Below are 24,284 nucleotides of genomic sequence, written 5' to 3'. Positions count from 1 at the left end.
TATAATTGCATTTAGCAAATGGAATTACACAAAATCCAAGTTGTTTCTGTAATGCAACCCTGTATTTTTATCTGGACATGCTCTAGCCAATGCAGTTGTTGCATGTAAGGCTATTATTTTTAATATTACTTGAGTGTTATGTGAACACTTACTCGCACAGCCGCCTCTGCTGTTTGTGAGGGAGATGAGCGCTTCAGAGGGAAGTGGTCTGACTGGTATTAGAAGTGGTTGTGGTCAACATTAGCTGTTAATTGATCTATGGCCAGTGATCATTGAAGTTACTTTCTCCTTGTGCTAAAAAGCCTGAAGCTGTGTGTGTGTGTGTGTGTTTCCTTTGCACAAATGGGGCTATGGAATGACAAAGCACTACAGGATGTCTTTAGCCGCTCAGCTTTAGCCCCTCCCTATCGCTTTTTATGGTTCAGAGGGGGAGGTGCATCAGGGCTAACTGATGCTGCTGCTGTGACTAATTGAGCTCTGTGTGTGTGTGCATTGTGTATTGTGGGGATGTTAGCATCAAGGTGGGAAGCTGCTACTTTCCTCCAGGCTTTGCATGACAACACAGACTTGCTTGTTTGGATTTACATGCATTAACAAAGTGCCTGTGAGGGAACATCAGCGGTTCCCGCTGAATGCTGTTGCTTCAATTAGATGACGTGTGCTGATAAAGGCACCTTGACAGATCAGGCACGGAAAGTGAAGGCAGCCGACTCATTGTGGCCTAATCGAGGCGTGTGGATTAGATTTGAATGGCTGTTTAAGCTTTTAAGCTTTCTGAATTGTACAGTGTTTCTGTAGTGCTAGCTTTAAATCAGATAAAAGAGTCAGACAGTTCATTAGGTTGAAGTTTGTATGGTGTATCTGTTGGTAACAAATGTAAACATCAAAGTTAAATGTGAATACGTCGATGAGTTTATCACAGTCAGCAGGAGGAAACACAAATCACATCATGAAGGACGTCGGGACTAAAAGCTGCCAAATCATGTGGGGTTACCATCTTTGGTGAACCTTTCTGAACAAGAGAGCTGCTGAACGTAGCTCTTTCTATGAATTGGTAAATATAAAACAATCAAACAACAACAAAAACGGTAACACAGTCAGGTATTTGATAGCTATACTGTCAGTTTTCTTCATTTCAAGTCACTGTTACATTTATTGCTTTGGTTGTATTCATGTTTTATGCACATTAAAAAGCTGATCAGATACTATATTTGAACGAATGGCCCAAACAGGGAGTATTGGAAAGCTGATAGTTTTTAATGCTGTCTATCCGTGATCAGGTTAATAAAACACGAGTCCTTTTTGATAGATATCCAGCAGTGACTCATGTGCTCCACTTAGATTTGTAAAGTCAACACAGAAATCTGTTGAAGTAGTGCACCACGACCTTATCGAAAAGCAGAGCAGCTTCTCCACCTTTCAGCGGACGTTATTACCTCATCCTCTACATTTGTGTGTGACCAACATAAGAAACATTTTCTTTTGTAGCAGCTTCTTTTGATGCGTCGCATTCATGTTGCCTTACTGTACATGTGTGAAGGCTCTGAGGTAAACCCAATATAGCAGCAACAATCACAATCAACTTATTAGCTGTGCTGGCTTGACAGATGACTAAAAACATGACCCAGCCCAGCCGTGCCTGTTGTCATGCAGGTGTGAGCGCTTTGCCCCTGCAGCTCGTGAACACTCAACGTGAGACTTATTTTTAGTCAAGGTGAAAAGGAAATGGTGCGGCGCCCTCTGATTTAACATGAAACTGAGAGCAACTAATTGTGTCATTCAGGCTGCAAAGAGCAGAGTTGTCTAAATAAAGATTTTTTAAAAAAAAGATGCAGGCAAATTCTGTGTCCTTCACGGCGAGGTCAGAGGTCAGTGGAGCAGCCCTCAAGCTGTGTTATAGCAGAAGGTACAGTACAAGATGCCGTATGCTGAGAGAAACTGTGCAGCGGTGACCAGAATGAGGATGCTCAGAGTTTCGGTGTTAATTTCTTTCTGTTCTGCATGAAGATTACAAGGAAGTAGTCAAATAAAAGGCTGTGAAAACTAAACTGTGCCTGTTTACTAATGTCATTTTAAAAGAGCTCGCTTTAAAATGTGATGACGTCTTTGTCCATTAAAACATGTTGTTTTGTAGGTGTCCATCATCATCACCACTGCGTTTCTGCATTAGCACTAAATAATACCTTTGTTCTGTTAGTTGCTACTGTAAAAGCTGCATTTACTTTAGCAGATTCTATATTTCTTTCAGTCATCCTGTGCTTCATGCTGCTGAAAAAAAGCAAGACTGTAGTCATTATTCTTCCCAGAAAACAAAATGTTTTGAGAGGCACCAGAAAGCTCATTTTCTGCCGTGTCATATTAAAATAAGATTATCGTTAGGCCAAATCCTTCTGACTTTACAGCGCCGTTAAAAATCGATGTTTTGAATACAAAGTTTGCTCTCTGCCACCTACGCTCTAAACAAAGCCAAATGTGGAACCAGAACTGAAAATTACCTCCAGCGCCACCAGTGCATAAAATCTCGGAGGAACTGCCAAACGTCTTACAGGTGGTCTAACCCGTTTTCACAATTAACACGCTTTGCTGTTGCCTTTTTTTGTTCCCTTTCTGCCACCTGAATATTCATGCATTCGAGAGGTTCCCCTAGCAGCTAAGGGTGGGAGGGAGGCCGATCTGCTGCTGCTGACCACCGCCTTAAAATAATGCATACGTGTTCATTTATAAGAGCGCTTTAATGCACTCAGATATTGAATGCATTAACTCTTTTGTGAGATTTTGTGGGTTATGTTTGTGTGTGTGTGTGTGTGTGTGCGCGTGCAGGCAAGTGTGTTCAAAAAGAAAGAGTCCCATTCAAAGTCCTGGGAGAGGGGGAGCACTCGTTTCGCACTCAGCCGTTGGGAAACTCCTCTCCTTCTTCTTTGGCGGTGGTACAATTTGCATACCCTGCCATCCTCCATTCTCTTTTCTTCTTCTGCCGGCGGAAAAGGAGAACAGAGGAAATCAGTGAACGCCGCCTCCAGGCAAAGTGCCGATCCGAGGGCGAGGGCGCCGTACAGTAGAGATTAAGCTGATTTGTAATTTTTGCGTGTGCTGGTCACTGAAGTGGAGTGCCACCTGCCTGTGATAGGCTATACTCGCTTTGATTTACTGTTTAAAATTGGGACACTTCTCAAAGGTAAACCAAAAAGCGACAGGTGTGGGGAGGCTGGTGCAAAAAATGCACGCAGAGCTGAGAGCAGAGTAAAAGTGGAAATGAATAAACTAAAGTGCAGTAATGTGCACAGCAGTGGAATCATTAAAAGAATAAAACCTTAGTTCACTTCTGATCTCCACATTTGACACAATACAGAACTAAAGAGTTTTTCTTCTCTTACTACCACTGAGTCATAGCAGCAAGCTGAGCTGTAGTGACTGTTTGAGTAATGAGCTGGTCAGCTGACTAAACATTAGACATACACCAATGAATCAGGTTTTGTAATGCCAGATTTGCATTATGTATCTCTGCTCCAGAAGTGGAAAAAATATATATTCTGCAAAATAAACTACTTTAAATTTTTTAGTGCTGTCTGACAGTAACCTTTCAGACACCATATTCTTTAGTTCTTGCATCTGAAATGTGCTTCCCTTTGTGTTTCTTTGCTTATTTGAGAGCAAATGTGAGTATTTTTTTTACTTTCTGTCTGACGTCACTGTGATTAATTCCATTTCTGTTTTCATTCTTCATAGTAAGCCACTTCCATCCAAACCAAAAAAAGAAAACAATATGAAAAAAAATAACTGTAGGAGTAGGAGGGCGACGTCCTGGCAGTGCTTCTGGTCTCAGGAGACATAAATCAAGAGCAGTGGACAGGTGGGTTAGGAATGGCCCGACTCATTAAAGACACTCCTGAGACTCAGAGGAGTGTCCCAGCAGTCCTGCTGTGCTGCTGCTGGGACTGGAAGAAAGATTGGAGAAGAGATTGGAGGCAAAGCTGAGCGATTTATTCTCACCTTTCACACTGCTGCTTGAACACTTGCTGTGTTGACTCATAATTTTGAGTCTTCTTGTAGAAATGGGTGTTTTTAGGTTTATTGATATAACACATGTCTGCTCGATCAACAGAAAGTTAATTGGAAACTAAAAGACTCATGTTTGTTTTCTTTTTGTAACAAAAATGCATTTGACAGTTTAGACTTCTCAAATCCAGAATGAAAATGTCTCTTTTTGTGTCTTTTGATCTGTTGTTGGGACAAAAGAAGTTGCTTGCAGGACACATCTTTCATTGGTTCTGTTGCCTGTAGTTTTTGTGGTTAAGCTACTCTTTATTGTGGGGTTCACTCCCTTCCTTCACTTGCCACATAGGAGGCATAGAAGCTGAATAAGTTAGGAGAGAACAGAGGATTTGATTAGAGACGTGGATTGTGAACTCTGTCTCTCATCTGTTCTGTATCCCGTGGGCTTGATTTGCTGTCCGTGGAGCCAGCAGGATGATGTATGAAGCTTGTGAAAGCGAACACCAGAAGGTGGAACGCACCTCGCTTGCACACATGATCTGAAAGTCTATTCAAATCTATTAGACTGTCATTGTAGATTTAGATTAGTTTGTTGATGCAGGAGAACATTAAGCGCCGTTCTTTTTAAATTATGCAAGCAAATTCACAGTCGAGAGAAAGAGAGAGCTGGAGTGGCTGAAAGAAAGGGAGTGTTGTTATTGAATTACAGGTGATGGCTGCTAATTGGGCCCTCCAGAGATTGTGTGTGTGTGTATGTGTGAGGCTCTAGGGATGGAGGGTTGATGAAGCTGTTAGGGTAAAGTGCGGGGCCCCTGTGTGCTCCCTGAATGCTGTGCTTTAGAGTCTGTCCCGTCCCTGCGGAGGAGTGCTAATGGAGGCCACACAGCCCTCATGAATTACTCCCAGACTGGAAGGATGAAGGGCCAATGGAGCCGGAGGTGACGCTGCCGTAATTGAGGTGGCTTGCTGCGTGAGAAGATCGCACGGGTTTTGATGGGCTGTAGGCAAGAAGCAACACGTTTGTACTGAAGCTGTGACAATAACCACATTAGCACTCCACAGTGGTTCTTGGCAGGGTGTCAGCACTATCTGAAAGTCATACTCTGCAAGCATTTTATTTGAATATGTGTTTTTGCTGCTGTTATTGAATCACGCCGTGATAGCGACTCAGCCTATAGCGACTCTGTGACAGTTTTGCACAGATTTGGATTCTATTCCTGGCAGTAGCAGTGTTTGTGTCTTAATCTCCAAGTGCTTTGTGACAAATATAATTGAGGAATTTAATGAACTTCCTCTCGTCACACAGGCACACTGTAATTCCACACTCTTGGACCGCAGCTGCTATTTTTTTGTGCTACTTTGAAGCCTTGGGGAGCTTGGTGTGGTATCACGTGAAGCAGCTTGCCACCTCCAGACGTTTCTGGTAAGAGCGACCCTTCCCTGGCTCGTCAGAGCAAAAGAAGAACTGTCATCACCAGGTGTAGTCCAAAACTGGAATTCATCTGGAGGAGGAGACTAAGTTATATCGAAGATCAAAATAAAAGCAAGGGGATTTTCCACTAGCATACCAATTGTGGTAGTCATCGTTTTAACGGACTGATGAAAAAACAAAAAATTTAAAAAATGCAAAAATGACTCATCGAATGGTTGATAAATGTGCAAAATATTTCCTGGTTCGACCTTGTGGAGTAGAAGTGAGTAAAAATACTTTCAAATATATATATTTAGGGTTTAGGATTGAAGGTTGTCACCAAAGACACTTTTTAACATTAAGGGGCTTTTTTGATCAGCTTAAGCAGTAGTAACTCTCTCCAGATGCAATCAGTTAAATTCAATTTATTTATATAGCGCTAAATCACAACAACATTGGTGTCAAGGCGCATTATATTGTAAGGTAAGGATCCTAATTTTGCAGTGATTGGACCCTTCAGGAGCAGAAATGAGCGCTACAGGAATGAACAGAGAATAAACATGGACAAGAAAAAAAAGCCATGAATATCTTCGTGCAGCATCCATACTTGATGAGGACATTTGGCGATAGTAGTTTTTAATCAAACGGTGCTTAAAGTGTGATTTTGTGTCCCTCATTTGTGTCCCAGGCAGTAGCAGCTGAAATGTTTTGTATTTCATATCCTAGTAGATGTAGAGCTGAAACAATTTGTTCATCAGTTGGTTAACATGGAGCATATTCAGCTGCTCAGCTGTAAGGCTTTTCTTTGTTTCACAGGATATTCATTTTTGACATTTTATTGATCAAATTGATTCAGAAATTCAATTCAAAAGCAGCAGCTGTTGTCTAGTTTCATGGTTGAATATTAATTCATAAAAAACTACAGGTCATTGGAGTAAAAATCGTCTCCTTCCTGTTTTTACTGCTTTTATTCTTTGCTGGATTTATGGTTATTTCCCGTTCGCTTTGTTTTTTTTGGTGAGCATTCAGGATATATAGGACACAGTCTTCTCCGGTGCCGCTGAGAACGCCGCTGTGCTTACGCACTTATATTTCTGTTGATCAAAGCAGTTTTGGTGTCAGTGTTGCTGTTGCAGCGTGATTGCTGAGGTGTCAGCTGTTGAGTTGACAAGAGGTGGAGAGTGGAGCAGCGACAGCGTAGGCTTTCTCATCTTTTTGTTTGCGTGTTTGTGTTGCTGTCTCTCCGTGGGATTTTGGCTTGCTTTGCGTTCACATAAGAAGACACGTTTGAGAAGGCCACCTTCATTGGCTTTAGAGTCTATATGTACACTGCACTCTGTGTGCAAACATTAGAAAATAGCTTTGAAGATGGAAGCTGTTAGCCATAAACATACACGTAGGTGTGATTTTGTGGGGTGTTTGCTTATAAAAATGTGGCACTGTAGCAGGACCTCTGTGTCCTCCCAGTGTTTCCTCTCTAATTTTGCTGCAGTATATATTGGGCTCATTGCATAAAACTGTAGTGAGCCTAGGATTATTTTTGCAGAGGTGTCTCTTCTTAATGCTGGGAAGATGTAACCTTTACACCTGTTGATCATGTGTAATTTTCAGTGTGCGCTGTGAAGTATAAATATCAGATGTCAAACCACAAAAGCATTCAGAATAGGTTGCAGTTTATACGAACACTATTAATGTCTATCGAAAGCAACAGTTTTAGGTGGAAAATGAGGCGATATTTAGTTTTTGGATCAAGTTTGTAGACTATGTAAAACATTTCTTTTTTTTGCATTAAAAGTATACGATTTTAAAATTAATCTTAAAAATAGGCCATATTGCTTCAGATTAGCTGGTTTGGGTCCATGTATATGTACACCGTGTTTACTAATTCAAGCATTGTGACATTAGTCCAGTGAATGAGGTGGGAGGACTTATATTGTCAAGCAGCTGTGTGGGAAAGCAGTGCACCATTACAGGAATACTTGCCCCTGTAAAGCCTGAACTATGAATTAATTACCAGAAAATTCACATTTTTTGAAACTACAGTGTTTATTGAACCTTCTGAATAAAAAAGAAAAGAAATATAATATCAATTTACATATGTGAGTTTTAACTTGTATCAACTTTTGCTACATCTGGCATCTGGCGATTTTAAAAGTAAGCAGTTTTACATTGCGTTAATCCATTAAATATTCCTATTGAAGTATCAGTAACAATCTTTCTTACTCTGGCAAAGATATTCTTGAAAAGTCACTTGTGGGTCACTGACTGACAGCAGCCATTTTGGATGACTCAATAGACCCTCTGCATGAATTACTGATCCCTGGTGGATTATCTGTGCACTGCATGTGTGTGATTGTAGGAATCAGGTTTTTCAGGAAAAAAGAAAATCATGCAGATAAAAAATGTAGAGGTCTCAATAACTGACATGTCAAGGTTGATGCACTTGTTACAGGATTCAAATGTATGTTCCCGTCTTGCTCTAGTAAAACCAGTATGTTGGGATGGCTCCACATCAGACTTTAGGGAGACTCTCCCGCTGTTAAAAGAAGAGAGGTTATTTCCCATTTCCAGCATGAAGAGCAAGTAACACAGCCTCTACCAGCCAGAGGACATCTGATGGTGGTTAACCTCTTTCATTCCAACCCTAACAAAAGTGACAATAGGTAAATAATATACTTTTGCTAACTTGAGAGTTGTTTTGTTTAAGAAAATCATTTTAAAAATTCTCCCAAAGCCTGGCGAGCTGCTGGGCTTGAACAGAAACTGTGCTTTAAATGATGGGTTTCCTCATACAGACTGTTACGGGAATATCAAACTGACAGCAAAATAAGTCGACACTTCTGATACCAGATTAGCTGCTGGCTTTTGGAAACTCAGCCCCTCTAGTCAATGGGTAAAAAGTTTAATTTCCTGCTTTCATCATGTACGAAACTTAAGCACAAGTCTGTCTGAGCTGCAGTTTCCCTTTTTGGGTTAGAGGTACGAGAGATTTGGCACAGGTGCAGCTCAGAGGCTGCAGCTTTCACGTCTTGACTTGATTTCATCAACACGGTTTGTTTTTCCTCTCTAGTCTCATGCAGCAGCCATCTTAATGTGAGCTCAGAGGTGCTTTGAGTTAATCTCACCAACCTTTAGTTAGTCTGCCTTCTCTAATTTGAAGAGGCAGAAAAGCCTTAGGAGAAACCCAAATACCACTTTTATAGGAAGCCATTATTAGTTTATTCTATTGAGCTCCATTATCTTTACTATGCTTAAATATATTTATATATGTATTTTACTTTTACTCTGACAAAACAACAGTTCAGATGTGTCACCGTGTTCACTGATCAATGTTAAGCCGGTTTTTCAGGCATTAAAGTTTGAGAAAATTATCGGCAGATTAATAAAAATTATTACTTTAAACACTGGTTTCATTTTCGGCTGGATGATGATTTGACTTGAAAAACGCTGCTCTATTGAAAAAGGGAAAACTGTTTATGTCACACTGCTTTCTCTCAGACTGAATCCACGTGAAGACATGTTCTGTTTTTATTTGTGTACATAAAACCCTCAGATTCGTCAAGCAACCCAGCACTGATATGCATCCAAACAACAGCTAAAAACAAGCGGAAACAAGGAAACTGAAGGATTTGCTGCCAGTGAACGTGTATGTGTGCTTTTGTGTGTGCGTGTGTGTGTACCCTTCCCAGCATGGCAGGTGTGCCTAGGCTTCAGCGCCATTACAAGTCTCATAAATACCACCTGACACCGTTACAGCAGGCAGGCTTCGATATAAAACTCTCCTCCTGTGGCGTGCAGCCCTTCAGCACAATTATATTATACCACACTTCAGGGGAAGAAAGCTAGACTCCTGCCCAGTACCTCTTAACAGACCGAGCTGGTCTGAGTAAACATGCTTTCTCTCAAGTAGAGTCTTCGGACTGTTTTTTCCCCTCATTTAAGGCAGAAACCTGTTTCTTTAAAATGGCCTCGTGAATTCATTAGACTTGACTTTTTTTGTTATTTTTAAAACAGGATGCTTCTTGAATTTGCAGTGTCCCCTGCCACACTTTCTTATTTTTAACTCCAACCCTGTCCAAAACACATACTTAACTTTACTGCACACACTTCCAGAAGCACTGTGTGTAAATCCCATTCAGCCGTGCTGAAAATCAACACTGTGCAGGCCTAGGTGTTTGGAATTTTTAAGTCTCTGAATCCATATACTGTTATAGAAATTCAAGTACATTATCAGTCAGAAGGTGTTATAATTATAAATATTTGTCTGGCATTTGCTTTACGCAGCTCCATCTCTGCACTGTTTGTCGCTCTGCTACCTCGCCTGGATGGCATTTCAGTCGAATGGCGTTCTGAATGCGCTTGACATTTTGTTAAACTGCGTTCGGAAGGTCCTGCCTGTCCCTGTGTTTTCCTTCCCCTCCTCCCTGCATTGTGCGACTGGGTAAACAGGCAGGCACTCACGCACACACACACAAACCTCACGCGTGTATCCTCACAGACTACCTATACATCTGGGGAGTTTGCTTTGTACGGCTGCAAGCTGAGGATTATGCCTTTGTCTTTACTGCCTGCCACGCACGGAACAGCTTTGAGTTGTTTATTTTTGATGTTTTCCCTAAACACACCTGTAAAAGAAAAGTAGGGTAGCATCTCATTATGCTCTCCGAACAAAGCAGTATTTTCCACAGGCTATACAGGGAGGATCACTGCTCAGTCCTTCCTGTGTTCAGACATTAGGAGCTGCAAATCGTAGGCGGAACTAAGTTTTAAAGCACCAAATACGACTTATTGATCTGCTTGTGTGTACAATAATAGATCATCTAAGACACTTGAAATGTTCTCAGACAGTGCTGTGAGAACTGAGCCTTTCGAATTTACACTAAACGCACACAATTGGAAACACTTTAATAAAGTACTTCCCATTCCATCTCCCTCCATCCGAGAGGTTCAGCTGAACTTGAAATCTAACAGTGGAAAGCATATGGGTGTCGTTGCCTTGCTTGATTTTACTAACACTCAAACATGAAGCTGTCCTCAGCAGTGCCAGCTTCTCTGGTGCCTGGGCACAGTCTCATCTCCCAGCTTGACACGCCCCTCGCTGACAGACGTTCAAACAGAGCTAGCTAACCGTCCGGCATCCAGACGGCAGCGGCTGGTCTTCATTTAGTTTGGACAGAACTCCCATGCCAGGCGAGGCTACGTGCCAGATTGCTTCCTGCAGAGCTTGCAATGGCTGCTGCCAACTCCTGACATACAGTAGATGGGCGGTATTGTGCTGGCTGTGCCAAAAATACTCTGGGCTGATTAAGTAATATGATGTAAGATGGTGGGATGGTGTGAAGCAGCCTGCTGGATGTGAAAGATGGAGATATGGTTAGTAGGGAACGGATGATGGAGCTGGAGCTGCGTCCATTCTCCATCTGCGCTTTGATTATGAGATTAGGCTGCCGACTGGATACACCGACCCATTCACCAGGGCTTAATCTGTGAGGAAGGTGGGACTGTGCAATAACACAGATGGACTAGTACAGTAGCTAAAGTGAAAATGCATTGCTAGATGATATTTATATTATATTTTATATTTAAAATGTTCAAATTCAAATCTGTAAGAGTGGTTGCAGTTTGCAAAACAGGGTCTAGCTTTGTTTAATAATCACATTTAAGTAAAGATGAAAACTGCTTTTTTTTGCCAATGTACAGATGTTTAACTACACATTTAATCCCTGAGATATCTCATATAAAAATAATTGGTGCCGTCATCTGTTTGTCTGTCAGAGCAGCTCTGACTGGTGTTTACAGCACCATCTGCAGCATACGTAGAAGAATAGTATCACTGTTGAAGTCGAGTAAACTTTTTCACGGTAGGCTGATAACTAGTTGAACTCAGCTCATTTGCAACAAACCCCTGAATTAGCCAACTGCATGCTGATTAAGACTATCAGTAAATATGTCAGGGGAAAAAAAAGATTTGAATTACCCTCCAAATATCCAGTAACAGTTGAACAAAGAACCAGGAACAGTGCACATTAATCAGCAGAACCGTAAAACTGCCCGTGTTAGCCAAATGCCTCATTTTCAACGCTTGTCCCCTGGCCAGATGTTAACCTAGCCATTTTAACAACCTCCTTATGTTACTCTACACTTAAGGAATTGGTACGAAGCTAAACAAACTCATTTCTCATCGAGAAGACTGGTTGCACGCTCATTCCAAAGGAAACATTTTGAGTGATGTTACCTTAACGTTGACCTTCATTTGCCCAGATATCTGAGGGCAGCGGTGTGATCCAAGAATATTTCTGACATGACAGCAATAGCCGTTTGTGCTTCGGCATGCTTACCCTGAAGCTGAGGCCAGTCCCACACAATGACTGTCTCAGTGTTAATCTGGGCGCTTAGTTTAGCGTAGTTTAGCCTAGTGAAGCACAGCACGGATACAGAAATTGCTTGCGGCAATACACCCCTCTACCCTAAAGGCTAGCTCTCACAGAGACACAGCTAAACACACATGTTTGCACATCATAGAGCTCAGATTTTGCTGATGCTAAGCAGCACTTTGTAACCAGCACAGTTCTCCGACCCATTTCCGAAGAAGTTTTGTGCCAGTGAGGGAGAGTGTGTGATTTGAATACTGAGCAGGTGAGAAGGAAAATGTTGGGAGAGCTAGTGGAGAGTACAAGATGACCACAGCAGTGCAGTGGTACCTGCTGGGGCATAAATCAGGCTCACAGATATTATTATGGATAAGATGGAAGTGTTTTTCCTGGTAAAACTCAGTGACCAATGTGAGGCAAGGAAGGACATGAATTATGAAGGCAGGACTTTTCCAAGTGTACAGACTAAAAGCAAGGTGAAGAGAAAAAAGATTTATGACTTAACTGTAAAATAAGATACTGAATATAAATACCTCATGATTCTTTTAGGCACCTGTGGTGAATCACACAGTGGAGGAGAAAATGTTCCTGTGCGTTGCGATATCAGCTGTGCTACAAGCTCATCAGCCAGTCAAGAATAGGGATGGGTATCGTTTAGGTTTTATCCGATACCGGTGCCAAACCGGTACTTTTGAAACGGTGCCGGAGCTTAAACGGTGCTCGAACCGGTGCTTAAAGAATGGAGAACACAAACTTTGTCCAAAAACCTCTCATGTTTTTATTTTTAGCATTCTCTTTTTTTCTGCAAAATGATAACCAAGTTAGCCTTTTCTGTTGATACAACATACCTCCTTGGGTTGGAACTGGTGCTTAAACAATGGAAAACACAAACTTTGTCCTAAAACCTCTCATGGTTTTTTTTTTTTCGTTTTTTTTTGTAAAAAGATAACAATGTTAGCCTTTTTTGCAGCTATAGGGCATATATGGTATCACTCTATCAAACAAGAAGACAGCCGCATGTAACTACGACGGTGTTTGCTAGTTCACCTTACATGCATTAATTTAATAGCGTGGTTAGCCTACTCAACGTAAATTACACACGAGCAAAATTAAGCTACTCACGTTGAAAAGAACGGCTGCTGCTGCCATCATCATCCGTCATCATTTCTGCTACACTGGCAGGGCTAGGGGCCAGGACTCTACTCTTCGGGTTCTTGGAGGATGTTGCTAACTCCGGGTCCGATAACAGGCACCACACCCGCAGTAGATGTGCTCGGTGTGAGGTCTTGCAGCAAGCTATCAAAAACGGTGCATTTCTCGGCTTTTAAAAAAATGCTATGCATCGCTAGGTGTTTCATCAGATTCGAGGTGTTACCTCCTTTGCACAGTATCACCTTAAAGCACTTGTTGCAGGCTGCTGAGTTTGCATCTTTTGCTGTGAAGTACAGCCAGACTTTGACCGCTTCGCCTTGGGCATTTTTAATCTGTAGCTCTGCTCTAAAAGAACGTACGTACCTGGGCCTGCCTACTATCCTTGGAAACGTAAAATGATTGTCTAGAATCCAAAGTGTATGACGTCTCAAGAAAAAAAAGCGCAGAAATAAAGCACCAAAATGTGCGCTGCTTTTCGGTCTGGTTACTACCGTTTATGTCAGATCCGGTGCCACATTATGGCACCGGATACCGGTACCCATTCCTAGTCAAGAATAGGTTTGGCAATATAAATATTTGCATTGCAGCATCTCCATGAGAACAGATGCTGGAGTTTTATTGATCAATGGTATGATTAGCTGCATGCTTCAGCAGTAGCTGGTTTGGCTATAGCTATAGGATATCCTTTGTCTTGCACCAGTAATACAATACCAAGGGCCTAATGGATATTAAAGTTGTCCCTCTATAAATTGGAAATGAACCACAGCATGTCTTACAAAACGGAAGGCATGGATTTAAAAACAGGTCATTTTGCAGGTAACAGAGTCCTCCAGGTGGCACATGTTCAAGAAGCTGTCAACCGCAGTTTTTCCCATTATATTTAATGGTAATTATTACATTATAAATGTTTCTAATGCTGTGGCAGGCAGGGAGAAGAGCGCTATAGGCGATTGAAGACTTAATAGGTGAACCTTAATGACATTTTGAGTGCGATAACCCGCAGCAGTCTTAAAGGAAAGGTCAGTGGAGACAGTATTAACATGTAAAGCAGAAACCAGCAGAAGTCAAGTGTTTTTCCATCCGTTGTGTTTTTACTTTCCAGTAGCCCTTTGTAGCTTTTCCAGACAGTTTCACATGAGGCCATAGATGATGGGCGGCTTGATTGAGAGGATATTAACCTTGCTGCACCTACCAGAGACTGAACAACCCCCCACTCACAGGGTAGAGTGACAGGAAAGATGGAAGCAAAAGAAAGGGGGCTGGGCTTTCTGTTAAAGGGTATAAGGAAGTACTGCACGGACAGTTTGAGGCACAATGAATTGCTCTTCTGGCACATGGAGGTTACAGGTCAGCAGCAGCTGCATAACTGCATCTCAGCTGGAAGAAGAAGAGATTTTCCATCAAGGACACTTAAGCAGGTTGGGTGTTTGAGGGGTTAAACCAGCTGTTTGGGTTTCTCCCAACAACATATCTCCACTCACAGTCCAATTCCTGATGGCTGTGCAAACTTGCAGACATAGTAAAGAGAGAGACGGAGCATGAAGAGAAAGCTGCAGGAGAAAGCTTGTTTCCAAAGAGCTAGTGAAAGTAGGAGCCAGTTGTGTTGTTGTACCAATGCATGTGCATAACAGAGCTTCATGCTTAACAGGCATTATGTACTTTTGTTGCGTTCCACATGCATTATTATCAGCATCAAATTCACATAAATGATTGTACAAAAGTACACTAAAAGAGTCGTTTGTGATCACTGTGGATGCAGACCTGCCTGAAAGTACAAAGATGAATATCTCATGATCAGGGCCAAGGAACAGTAAATGATGCACAAGAATAGAAAAATATTTTAATGTGTGACTGGCTTTGGATTTTTTTTTTCTCTTTTGTTTCGAGCTGGCAGAATTGCTCCACGGGAATTTTTTTTTCCGTTTTCATTCTTCTCCTGAATCCCTGCTGAGTCACACGTAATATTGTTGTTGTGTATTTGAGTTGTTGTAGTTTTCAGTTACAAATCACGTATACTATTATACAAGCTATTGATTGAGTCTTTCTTTAAATTCATTCCAACACACGGACTCATCGAGACCTGCGCAATCAGTATTCTGCTTCTCCCAGCTGCGATGTGATGAACCGCTCTACAAATACTCCTCTTTTTGGAGTCTTTCGTTTCGGTTTTATTGTCATGGAAACGAGGACTGAAATGTGATTAGCTGTCGAAAGCGGCAGAAAAGTTTCACCTGACTTTACTGATATGAGACACGATTCATCACTCTATTGTTCTCAGGGTGAATCCAGAGGTTGAGAGTCAGACACAAAGATTTGAAAAACACCGTGGGGTGAAACTACTGGGTCAAACACTAATGCTGAGCCTCGAATACACAGCGATGACCTAGATTTACTCTCACCAGTATCTGTCACTCCAGCAGAACAACAGAGGCTCCTACGGGATTGCAAAAACAAAGGACAAGTCCAGGGTACCTTCAATTCTTTATGAATGTGTCGTCTGCTACACAGCTGCCGGTTTGTTGTGTGTTTTGCTGATCATAATGCGGCAGCTGTATGGAAGGGAAACTGTTGGATAGGCACATTTCATGAATCTGAGGCTGGAAAATAATAAAGTAGAGGACTTCCTCTTCATATGCACCAGAGGCTGCATTACAGAAAGGTCCTATGACAAGTTAAGGTCATTCAGATACTCAAATCATTTCATTTCAGTGAATAAAGACTTTTATTCACAGTGTTTTGTCTTAACAATAACCTAATGTTAGGAAGAGTATGTTACCTACAATACTGCTGGCCAAAAAACATTAAGAGAAAAGATCTTTATCCTCCGGAACGAAATGAGTGAGTGTGAGACCTCGGGATAGGAATCGTCCAGTGCACTGGAACAGCACGTGTCCAGGCTTATCAATTGCTTTTATCAGTTCTGACATGTTTTTCTGGCACACTGGAAAACATGCAAGCCTCTGTTTTACTGTTTCTGCACTGTGCTCAGACTCAGAGGTAATGAAACAATTAAATCAGTGCCAAAACCTGTGTGGGCCTAATTCTTTACAAACACAAAATTGATCAGGAATCGATTTGGGATTCGATAACGAATCTGGCCCTAGTTCCAAGACAGAATAATTGCTAATGGATTGAAAGAAGCACTACCTACCAGGGGCGTCTGGTTAATGTATATAACCTGTGGCAATGGTGTAGTTCATCAGGTGCTGCGGGAGGTAAATTTCCCCTTTTATGTTTTTAAATCCAGACCTATGTGCTTTATCACGGTAATGAGTGCTACTATGATAAAATCTGTACCACACAACCTTAGTGTCTGTGCAGCTTGCTAAAGGGAGGAATACCTTTGTGACTCTCTTCACAAAGATGAGGGTTTTGTCTCCACTTCTCTACTTCTGTATTTTTTCTGAAACCAATTATCCGACTTCACATCACCAGCGTTCGTCAGGGTTGCGGAGGTGAGAAAGCAGGCTGAGTTTAAATTTTTTAGTGTTTGTGCACTTTTCATGTGCACATCCCTGAGCAATGCTATCAATGTCTCTCTGGGGAAACTAACTGGAAACATGCTATTATCCCCAAAAAATGTAGGCTTCATCATGTCTGTCTACTCTTTATGACAGGCGGTCTTTCACTCTGCTTTTGAGTCCAGCTATTTCGATCAGATATAAACACGTCTGACATCACTGGACAGCATGTCTCAGAAACTACTTCTGGCAGAGCATGAACTGGCTTTTAGTCACTACATCCTACTCTTGCTACATTTGCTTTGTTTGAAAGCACATGTACTCTTTGGATCAGTCGATGGTAGCTGTGTAGAGAAATTTTGGCCAATGTGGTGGGAGCAATAAAACAGGAGCGCTGTAGAAAGCCTGTGTATCATCCTCTGGCCGAGTGCATCCCTGCTGTTCAGTACATGCCAGCTTGATGTTTTCATTAGTACTAAAGTAAATACACATGGTCCCGGCTTAATGTTTGAAATTGTAATTCAATCTATGCTTAGGAATATTATCATTTCAACATTGTGACATTTGTGGGTGTCTTTCCAGCTCGTTTTGGCAGACGAACCCGACTGCTTGGGCTGGAATAAAAAAAAAAAACTCATGTAATGCAACAGTGTAAATTACATCTGTGCCGGTGCCACTGGGGAAGATTCCCCGGCGTCTGCTGGAAGATAAACTGATTTATATTCAAATGAATGGATTCAGCTCCAGCTCAACGAATTTCTGAATTTTAACCGCAAGCTAGCTGCCCTGCTTTCTTTTTTTCCTCAGTGAGTGTCATGTGGCTAAAGGCCATGCGCTTAGTTTCTCCACCCTCCCCAACACACTAACCTGTCCTGTCTCCTCCTCCTCCTCCTGCAGCCTCCTCCTCTTTCCATGAGATGGCCTCTGCATGCTTTATCACTGGTCGTTTCCAGTCAGTGGACGGCAACGGCTGGGTAGTGACCTTTCCGACCTCTTTAGAGCGAATGGACACTGTGTGGCTCTGAGCTTGGCTGCGTCGTCTTCTTTCTGGCCTCTGGTCTTACACTAAAACGAGGCTGCTCATTGGGGGGTGGCAGAAGCTGTTGGTAACCATCAGCATGGTCACCATCTGCACTTCATCAATGAGTGCACTCAGTTAATAGTACTTAATATGTTTCAAATGTTTTTTATTGTATTGTAATTTCTCTACTAAGCAATGAAAGCTAAATGAGTGTGCTATTCATTAGTAAGAAAACCTACAAACAGCTACAAACAAGGAGGAAAGGTTTTTCATGCAGATTCAAGTCTTTAATATACAGAAATCACCAACTAAGAAGTAAAACTACTTAATTATCGACACTGAAATGAAGATTATTTAACACAATTAGGCTAATCATAAATTTGTTGAACTTAAAAACAAATTAAAAAATAGAGACAAGACAAGACAAAACAGTTACATCACTGCAACACAGAAGCATTTTAACATAAATGTTGACATCAAAACTGTAATTTAAAGTCACATTTGATTAGCAATAAGTATTCAGTTCTGCGTGCAAGTGACACTTTTTTGTGCTAAGTGAAGAAATCTGATTTGTAGTCATTAAATTAAATGTACTCATTTGTAATCCACTGCGTCCTGCTGCAGACGGTCGGTGACTGCGAAGTCCTGGGAAAGGACTGACCTCATTACCTCACAAGAAGGTCTTGTCAGTGCATCAAGCAGAATACAAATAATCAAGTCTGGCCTAATTTGTCACCCGTATTGATCTGATGGTGCAGGGATCGGCAGAACACACGAAAAAAAATGATTTAAATGCTGATTCACTACTGAAAGATTGTCCTCGACATCCCTTATGTCCTTTGCTATTTCATCTAAACAGGGCTTATTGCTGCACCTTTCTACACCGGGTAAGCAAGATATAAATGTTGGACAGCAGTAATATGCTGGGTGGTTTTGCTCAAAGCGAGGCCTCTGTATTCCCTGACCTTCTCCTGCTCTGGGTGCCAAGGCTCATCAGCTCTGACGAATAATTAGCCTCAGCTCTGGAACTGTGTTTTCAGTAAACTCGTGGGCTGGTATCTCCAGCTTGGGTTCGCTATGAGGAAACTATTTATCTGTCAGTCTGGTGGTCATACTTGTGTTATATTGTAGAGGGGGTTTTCTGGGTGAGTCAGGTTTTTATAGACAGAGTGTAGTGGAGAGGTGAGAGACTTGCAGCTCTCCAAGGAGCACAAAGCAAAAGAACGAGTATCATGATTCAGTATCATATTGTCATACCGACACAGTGTCTGGCACTGTTGACAGATTTTATTATCACATCCGGCTTGTTTTTCCAGAATCATTTCTTTTCCCAAGTAACAGGAGGAATTTTTCCCTAAAAACTAATAATACATTTTTAACGACTCAGCATGAAGAACGGTTGAGAAAAAATGTGCTGGGAGCTAAATGGAGCCAAGCCTGCAAGATAGTTCAGGCAAGTAACTCGAACTGTGCTGTGCCAAACACACTTACATGCTTGACCCCAGGAATACACTGTGATGTCTCAGATGCAGATTCGATTCCTTTGAAGAGAATCAAATCTAACCAGGAGCATTTCTACCTTTGGTCTTTTATTTTGGAAGTTGACTGGTTTCTCTATGCAGTTCCTGTTCCTGTGTGTGACTTCCTGCCAAGGTCTACTGACACAAATAGACCTGCCCCTATTTTTAAAGGTGATGCAGAGTGGAGAGGTGCTTCTAGTACGCTGTAATTGCAGCCATCATCTTGAATAGGAGTGGTTTCAGTTGCTATATTGGACCCTAAAATGATCTGTCACCTAAAGGCGCTGGCGGATATTTAGTCATCATACATCATCACATATACTATATTTGTGTATATAATAATGAGCTCAGAGGATAGAAACCAAACTAATTAGAATCTACTTCTGCATTAGTTATTTTCACGCTTGAGTTGTCTGAACAGAATATAGTTTCTTTTTTAATATAAGACATTTAAGAACATATGTCACCTGATTCAGCATGTGATTGATCAACAATGCTTGTGCCGAGGCCTGTTCATTAACACTTTGTGTTGCCTTCTGGGGTGTTTTCAGGAATCCAGACGCCTCCAAAAACGAGTTAAACCAGGGAGAGCAGAGACTGCAATATGACATTCTATATCAAAGGTTATAATGGCTTTTAACAAGCAAGTTGTTTAAATTTGCCACATTAAACTGCACACTGCACTAAAGTGGAGGATGAGCCTTAACTCGCAGGCTATAAACGGTAATATAAAATGAAGAAGCAGCTTTCTGTAAGGAACCGGTTTACTGCAGGTCATGCAGCTCATGCACCGCGGTATATTTGTGCTCATAATAAAATCAAAGAGTCACAGGCAGGTGATGTATGCATGATGTATAGCCTGCCATGAGCCTGAGCACTGTGAACGAGCATGCGGACACACGAGTCGTTTAACAGACCAAAAAGATTTAATGTCTTAGCCTCAGATCTCACGTCTGCCAAAGTGGAGACCTACATAAAATGGAATTACATAAAGAAAGAGAGAAGAAAGGAAAGTGCTAGTATGGCAGTTTTTCTTGCCATAGGCAGGCGCGCGCGCGCACACACACACACACACACACACACACACACACACACACACACACACACGTCTCCTCCCTCTCCCTCTCACTCAGTAGCAGCTGGGTTTCTTAGGTAAATTCAATCAGTTGCTCCCCGGTTGCTCTGGCTCTCATGCGGCCCCTATCATGGAAACTCAAGCTATCAGATTGATTTTCGCTCTCACAGTCGGCTTCCCCTCTGTTCTGCCTAGTGTATCAGGGATGGTCTGACTATTTGAGTAGATCCAGCAGAGCTGAAAGTCTTAGAAGCAGGTAACTTGGGGTCTGCCTGCAGAAGTCATTAGAGCCCCTGCTTATCATCACTATTATTTTCGACTTATCTCACTTCCTACCATGTAGTAAGTCTGCATAGTCAGTCAGTCTTTCTGTGGCAGTGACAGCGGATGCTGTATGTGAGGGTTTCTCAGAGTAAAGCTTATGTAACCCCCCGTCTCTTTTATTCCCACGGGTGTGCTTCATAGACTACTAGAAAACAGGGTCAGAGCGCCTCCTCTTAATCGCTTATTCTTGGCTAAGCAGCCTTGAGACACCACACACACACACACGTCTTCTTGAGCTATTTTCTGCCTGACTTCAGGTCCTGCCCTCAACCCTGTCCTCCAACTAAACCTCCGGATTCAGAAGACGATTAAAGAGATATTTCACCAAAATTCAATGTCTTGTTTCGCAGGCTGAATGTCAGACTAAAGGGTCAGGCAGCATCACTCTGATCAGTTTTATATCCTCTTACTCATAGGTGGGTGATTGTAGCAGAGACCCTATCAGCTACAATGTTTGTCCTAAATAGTATTTTTAAAGGTGTCCTGAGACTTTAGTATAGGGACCTATAGTGGTGTCCCAGTGTTAGTCAGGCTGAGCTGAGAAGCTGTTCGGCTTATAAGAAGAAAAAAAAAATCCCAGTTTACTTAAAACAGCTTAATTGTTTTGATAATCTCAAATGGACAGATTTTCTTGAATTCCCAGACCTTTTGTGCTCGGTGGTAATTTTTGCTGTTGTTTTTTGTCTCGAGTTAAATGTCAAAAATGTAATGTTTAAAATCATGTGTTTAAAAGGAAAAAATAATGGGTTTCAAGGCAGATCTGGGGCATGTAGGACACATTTAATTAAAAAAAATGTAAACGGCTTTTATTTTAGAATAAAAATAATTGTTAGTCCTGTTATGTGAAGTCAGATATCAGAAAGCTGTCCAATTTGCAAAAAAAGGAGGGCTTTTATCTACACATTTCACTTTTCGCGGATGATTTACAAAAGGCCTGTATTTTTTTACAGAGCACATTTTGACATGTCAGAGTAAGAAAAGTACAGATGTTAACAATGAAATTATTGTAACACTGTCATGGCTTACTGGGACACTTGTTAAAGTTTTTTGTAACTCCTGTTATGACAAGTCAGAATGTCTGCTGTGAAAAAAGGCCTTTAAACAGGAAGAAATCCTCCCTGGAAGAGGCAGAAACTGGTTTCTGTACCCCATTAATAATGAATTAAGTAGATTGGCTCATCAAGATGAACAGGAGGCCGAAGCCAGAATTACACATGCTCATGTCTTATCAATATTTATGTTGTGTCTAAATAATTTACCAGAAGTGTTTGTGTCCCCAATTTTAGTCCACTGTTGAAAGTAATTCTGAAAAATGTAAGAAATCAGATTAGCAAAGCAGAAGTTACTTTGATAGACAGACACTGATCAGTTCTAGTTCCCTTAAGAACTTTGTGCTTTTCCTGTTTACTGATGTATATTAGTGAAACCACATGAAAACATAGAAATCTCGGTTGCTAGATAAGGACTTCTGTTGTAAAATATAACGTACATTATTCTCTGGTCTACTTGTCTTTTTCTGGCCCACTCTTTAAAACTGTCAGAAAAAAGTAAGAAGTGACCTTCCTGGAGCCTGAGGGGAAATTTTCATCTTGTAGCTGACTAAATACAAAAACTTAAAAAAATATTTTATTTAAATGATAAAAAAAGAAGCTATAAATCATATAACTTGACAAGCTGTGACGATTATTGGAGCAGTGGCTGATTAATCAGCTTGTTTCAGCTCTGCTGTGGTGCTTCACACAAACACATTTGGAAATGTGCCGTTTTTTCAGTTCGTTCAGTCTTTTGCTTCATATTTAACAACTTTCAACTTCTATATTTTTCATCTCAATTAGCAAACTGAAGTGAACTGTGTCTTTAGATAACATAAAAGATGAAGCCAACTTCCTGGTCTGACCTGCATCTTTTCCACTGGTCAGCAGGGGGCGACTCCTCTGGTTGCAAAAACACTTCTGATTGTATTGATATTAGGGCTGCACGATTTTGCATAAAATGAGAATCACGATTTTTTGGCTTAGAATTGAGATCACGATTCTCTCACGATTTTCTTTTCCAGTATAAATATTTATTGCACTTATTAACTGCACATCAACTTCGTAACAGTTGAGACTGAACATAAAAACAATAAATAAACATAAAAACAACAAATGTCTCACGTTTTGTGGTTGCCGCAAAATGTTGTACTGCTTGAAATTCCGTCTCCACCGTCGCTCGACACTGCGTGCATAGAGCAAGAAGTGCAACAATAGAAAAATAGTTGCGGGACAGCACTGTGTAGCGTTTGTCTAGGGTGTTGATCATTTTCCTAAATCCCTCGTTTTGCACAGTGTTGATGGGAGCCATATCTTTGGTCAGGTGATAAGTGATAGCCTCCGTAATTTCTTTGTGCCTGCGGGAGTTCGACATAGGGGAGCGCTGTATAAGGTTCCCGTTATTGATGTTTGGGTGGTTGACGGGGACGGTCACTTTCTCGTCATCCCTGACGTGCTCTCCGTTGTTTTTTCCCTGCTAATTTTAGCATCACACGGCACAGCTTCTGTATCACGTGGTATAAGGCTCCGCCCTTGTCATTTGTTGAGCAGGAAGAGTGAGCGCTTGTTTTCATGCAGAGTACGTCCCGGATCAAAATCGTCGTCGTCTTTTTTTTTCTTTTTTTTTCTTTTTTTTTTTTTAAATCGTTGTCATTTGGAAATGAGATCGCACATAAGTATGAACGATTAATCGTGCAGCCCTAATTGATATGTATGTGAAAATGGCTGTAAACTGTCTTGGTGCTACCTCGGAAAGTAGTTTACTGATAACTTAACGCATTCAGTCATAATGTTGCAGGTCGTATTGACTAAACCTAACCTTTATTAGAATAAGAAGTAAGAATTATCCAGGGTATGTCAACTGACTTGTGAGTGACAAGTCGTTAGTCAATGAGTGTGTGAGATTCAAAGCTTCATAACAGTATCTCTCTAACCACATGGCTACAGCCATCTTTTATACTATGTTATGCTATGTTAAATAGACCTTTTGTTGTAACCTCACTACATTTAGTCAGAATTCATCTTGATGAAAGTGATTTCCTCTCCTTCCTCTGGACATTTTGGGATGTTGACATTTTTGTGACATTTTCTGGACTGAACAATTGAATGAAAATGTTGCTGCAGCTATCTCATTAGTTGTGACCTTGTTAGCCTATGTCTGATCTCATCACTGATTTAATTGCCACACAAGAGGTAAAACCCACTGAGTTCAGTGTACAAACAGTAGCTGTATGCAATAAATCACCTATGATAGATTACTGTATGAAACCATTTAATCCAGGTGTAGAGCTGGTATGGATGGCCTTCTGGCAAGGGAAGATTAGTGAGTGTGTGTGCCTCCTGATGCAGCAGATTAATGCATGTACTGTAGTATTAAATTAGATTTAAGCTCTCCGCTGCAGCCTCTGTAGTGAAGAAGAAGGGAAACGCCCTGCCAGAGAGGTTGTATGAGTGAGCACTCGTGTGTGTTTGTGTGTGTTAAAATAGAGAAAGTGTATGCACATGTGTGTGGGAGGTGGGAAATTTGAGTGAGTATGACAATGCAGGTTATATGTTGGATGACCTGCCTCATCTCTCGCTCACTTTACTTCTCATGCACAAACACACGCCAACAGGCTGCAGGCTGTTAGGTACTCATTGTTTTGAAGTGAGTACTCTTGTTTCTCCTCCCATGCATTTAAAAGAACTGGACCGGCAGCAGGGAGTTTCCAGCATGTGAGAAATCAGTCTGTGAGAGCTGAAAACAATTACACATGCTCATCTGTAGCTCTTGGTTTTTGGTGTCATACGGTGCCTTTGTATGATTAATGAATCGATTTACTAATAAATCGATACCGTTGTTTTACAGCATATCAGACTGTGTTTTTGTGAATGGATCCTGGTCATTGATCGTATTTTGAAAGAACTTAAACCATCTTCAGCTTC

The 24,284-nt window shown here is 41.3% G+C and overlaps 1 protein-coding gene across 2 annotated transcripts in view; it reads left to right on the top strand.

The window, feature by feature from the left end:
* LOC146687200 (zinc finger E-box-binding homeobox 1-like) overlaps positions 1–24,284 on the top strand; it is a 77,428-nt gene that overhangs the window by 5,777 nt on the left and 47,367 nt on the right. The window lies entirely within an intron of this gene.

This window comes from Copadichromis virginalis, linkage group LG18 (genome assembly GCF_057382275.1).
Source record: "Copadichromis virginalis isolate Kocher_CV1m ecotype Utaka linkage group LG18, C_Virginalis_male_GT1.1, whole genome shotgun sequence".
In the NCBI taxonomy this organism is placed as follows: domain Eukaryota; kingdom Metazoa; phylum Chordata; class Actinopteri; order Cichliformes; family Cichlidae; genus Copadichromis; species Copadichromis virginalis.
This window is presented reverse-complemented; position numbering and strand designations above follow the sequence as displayed.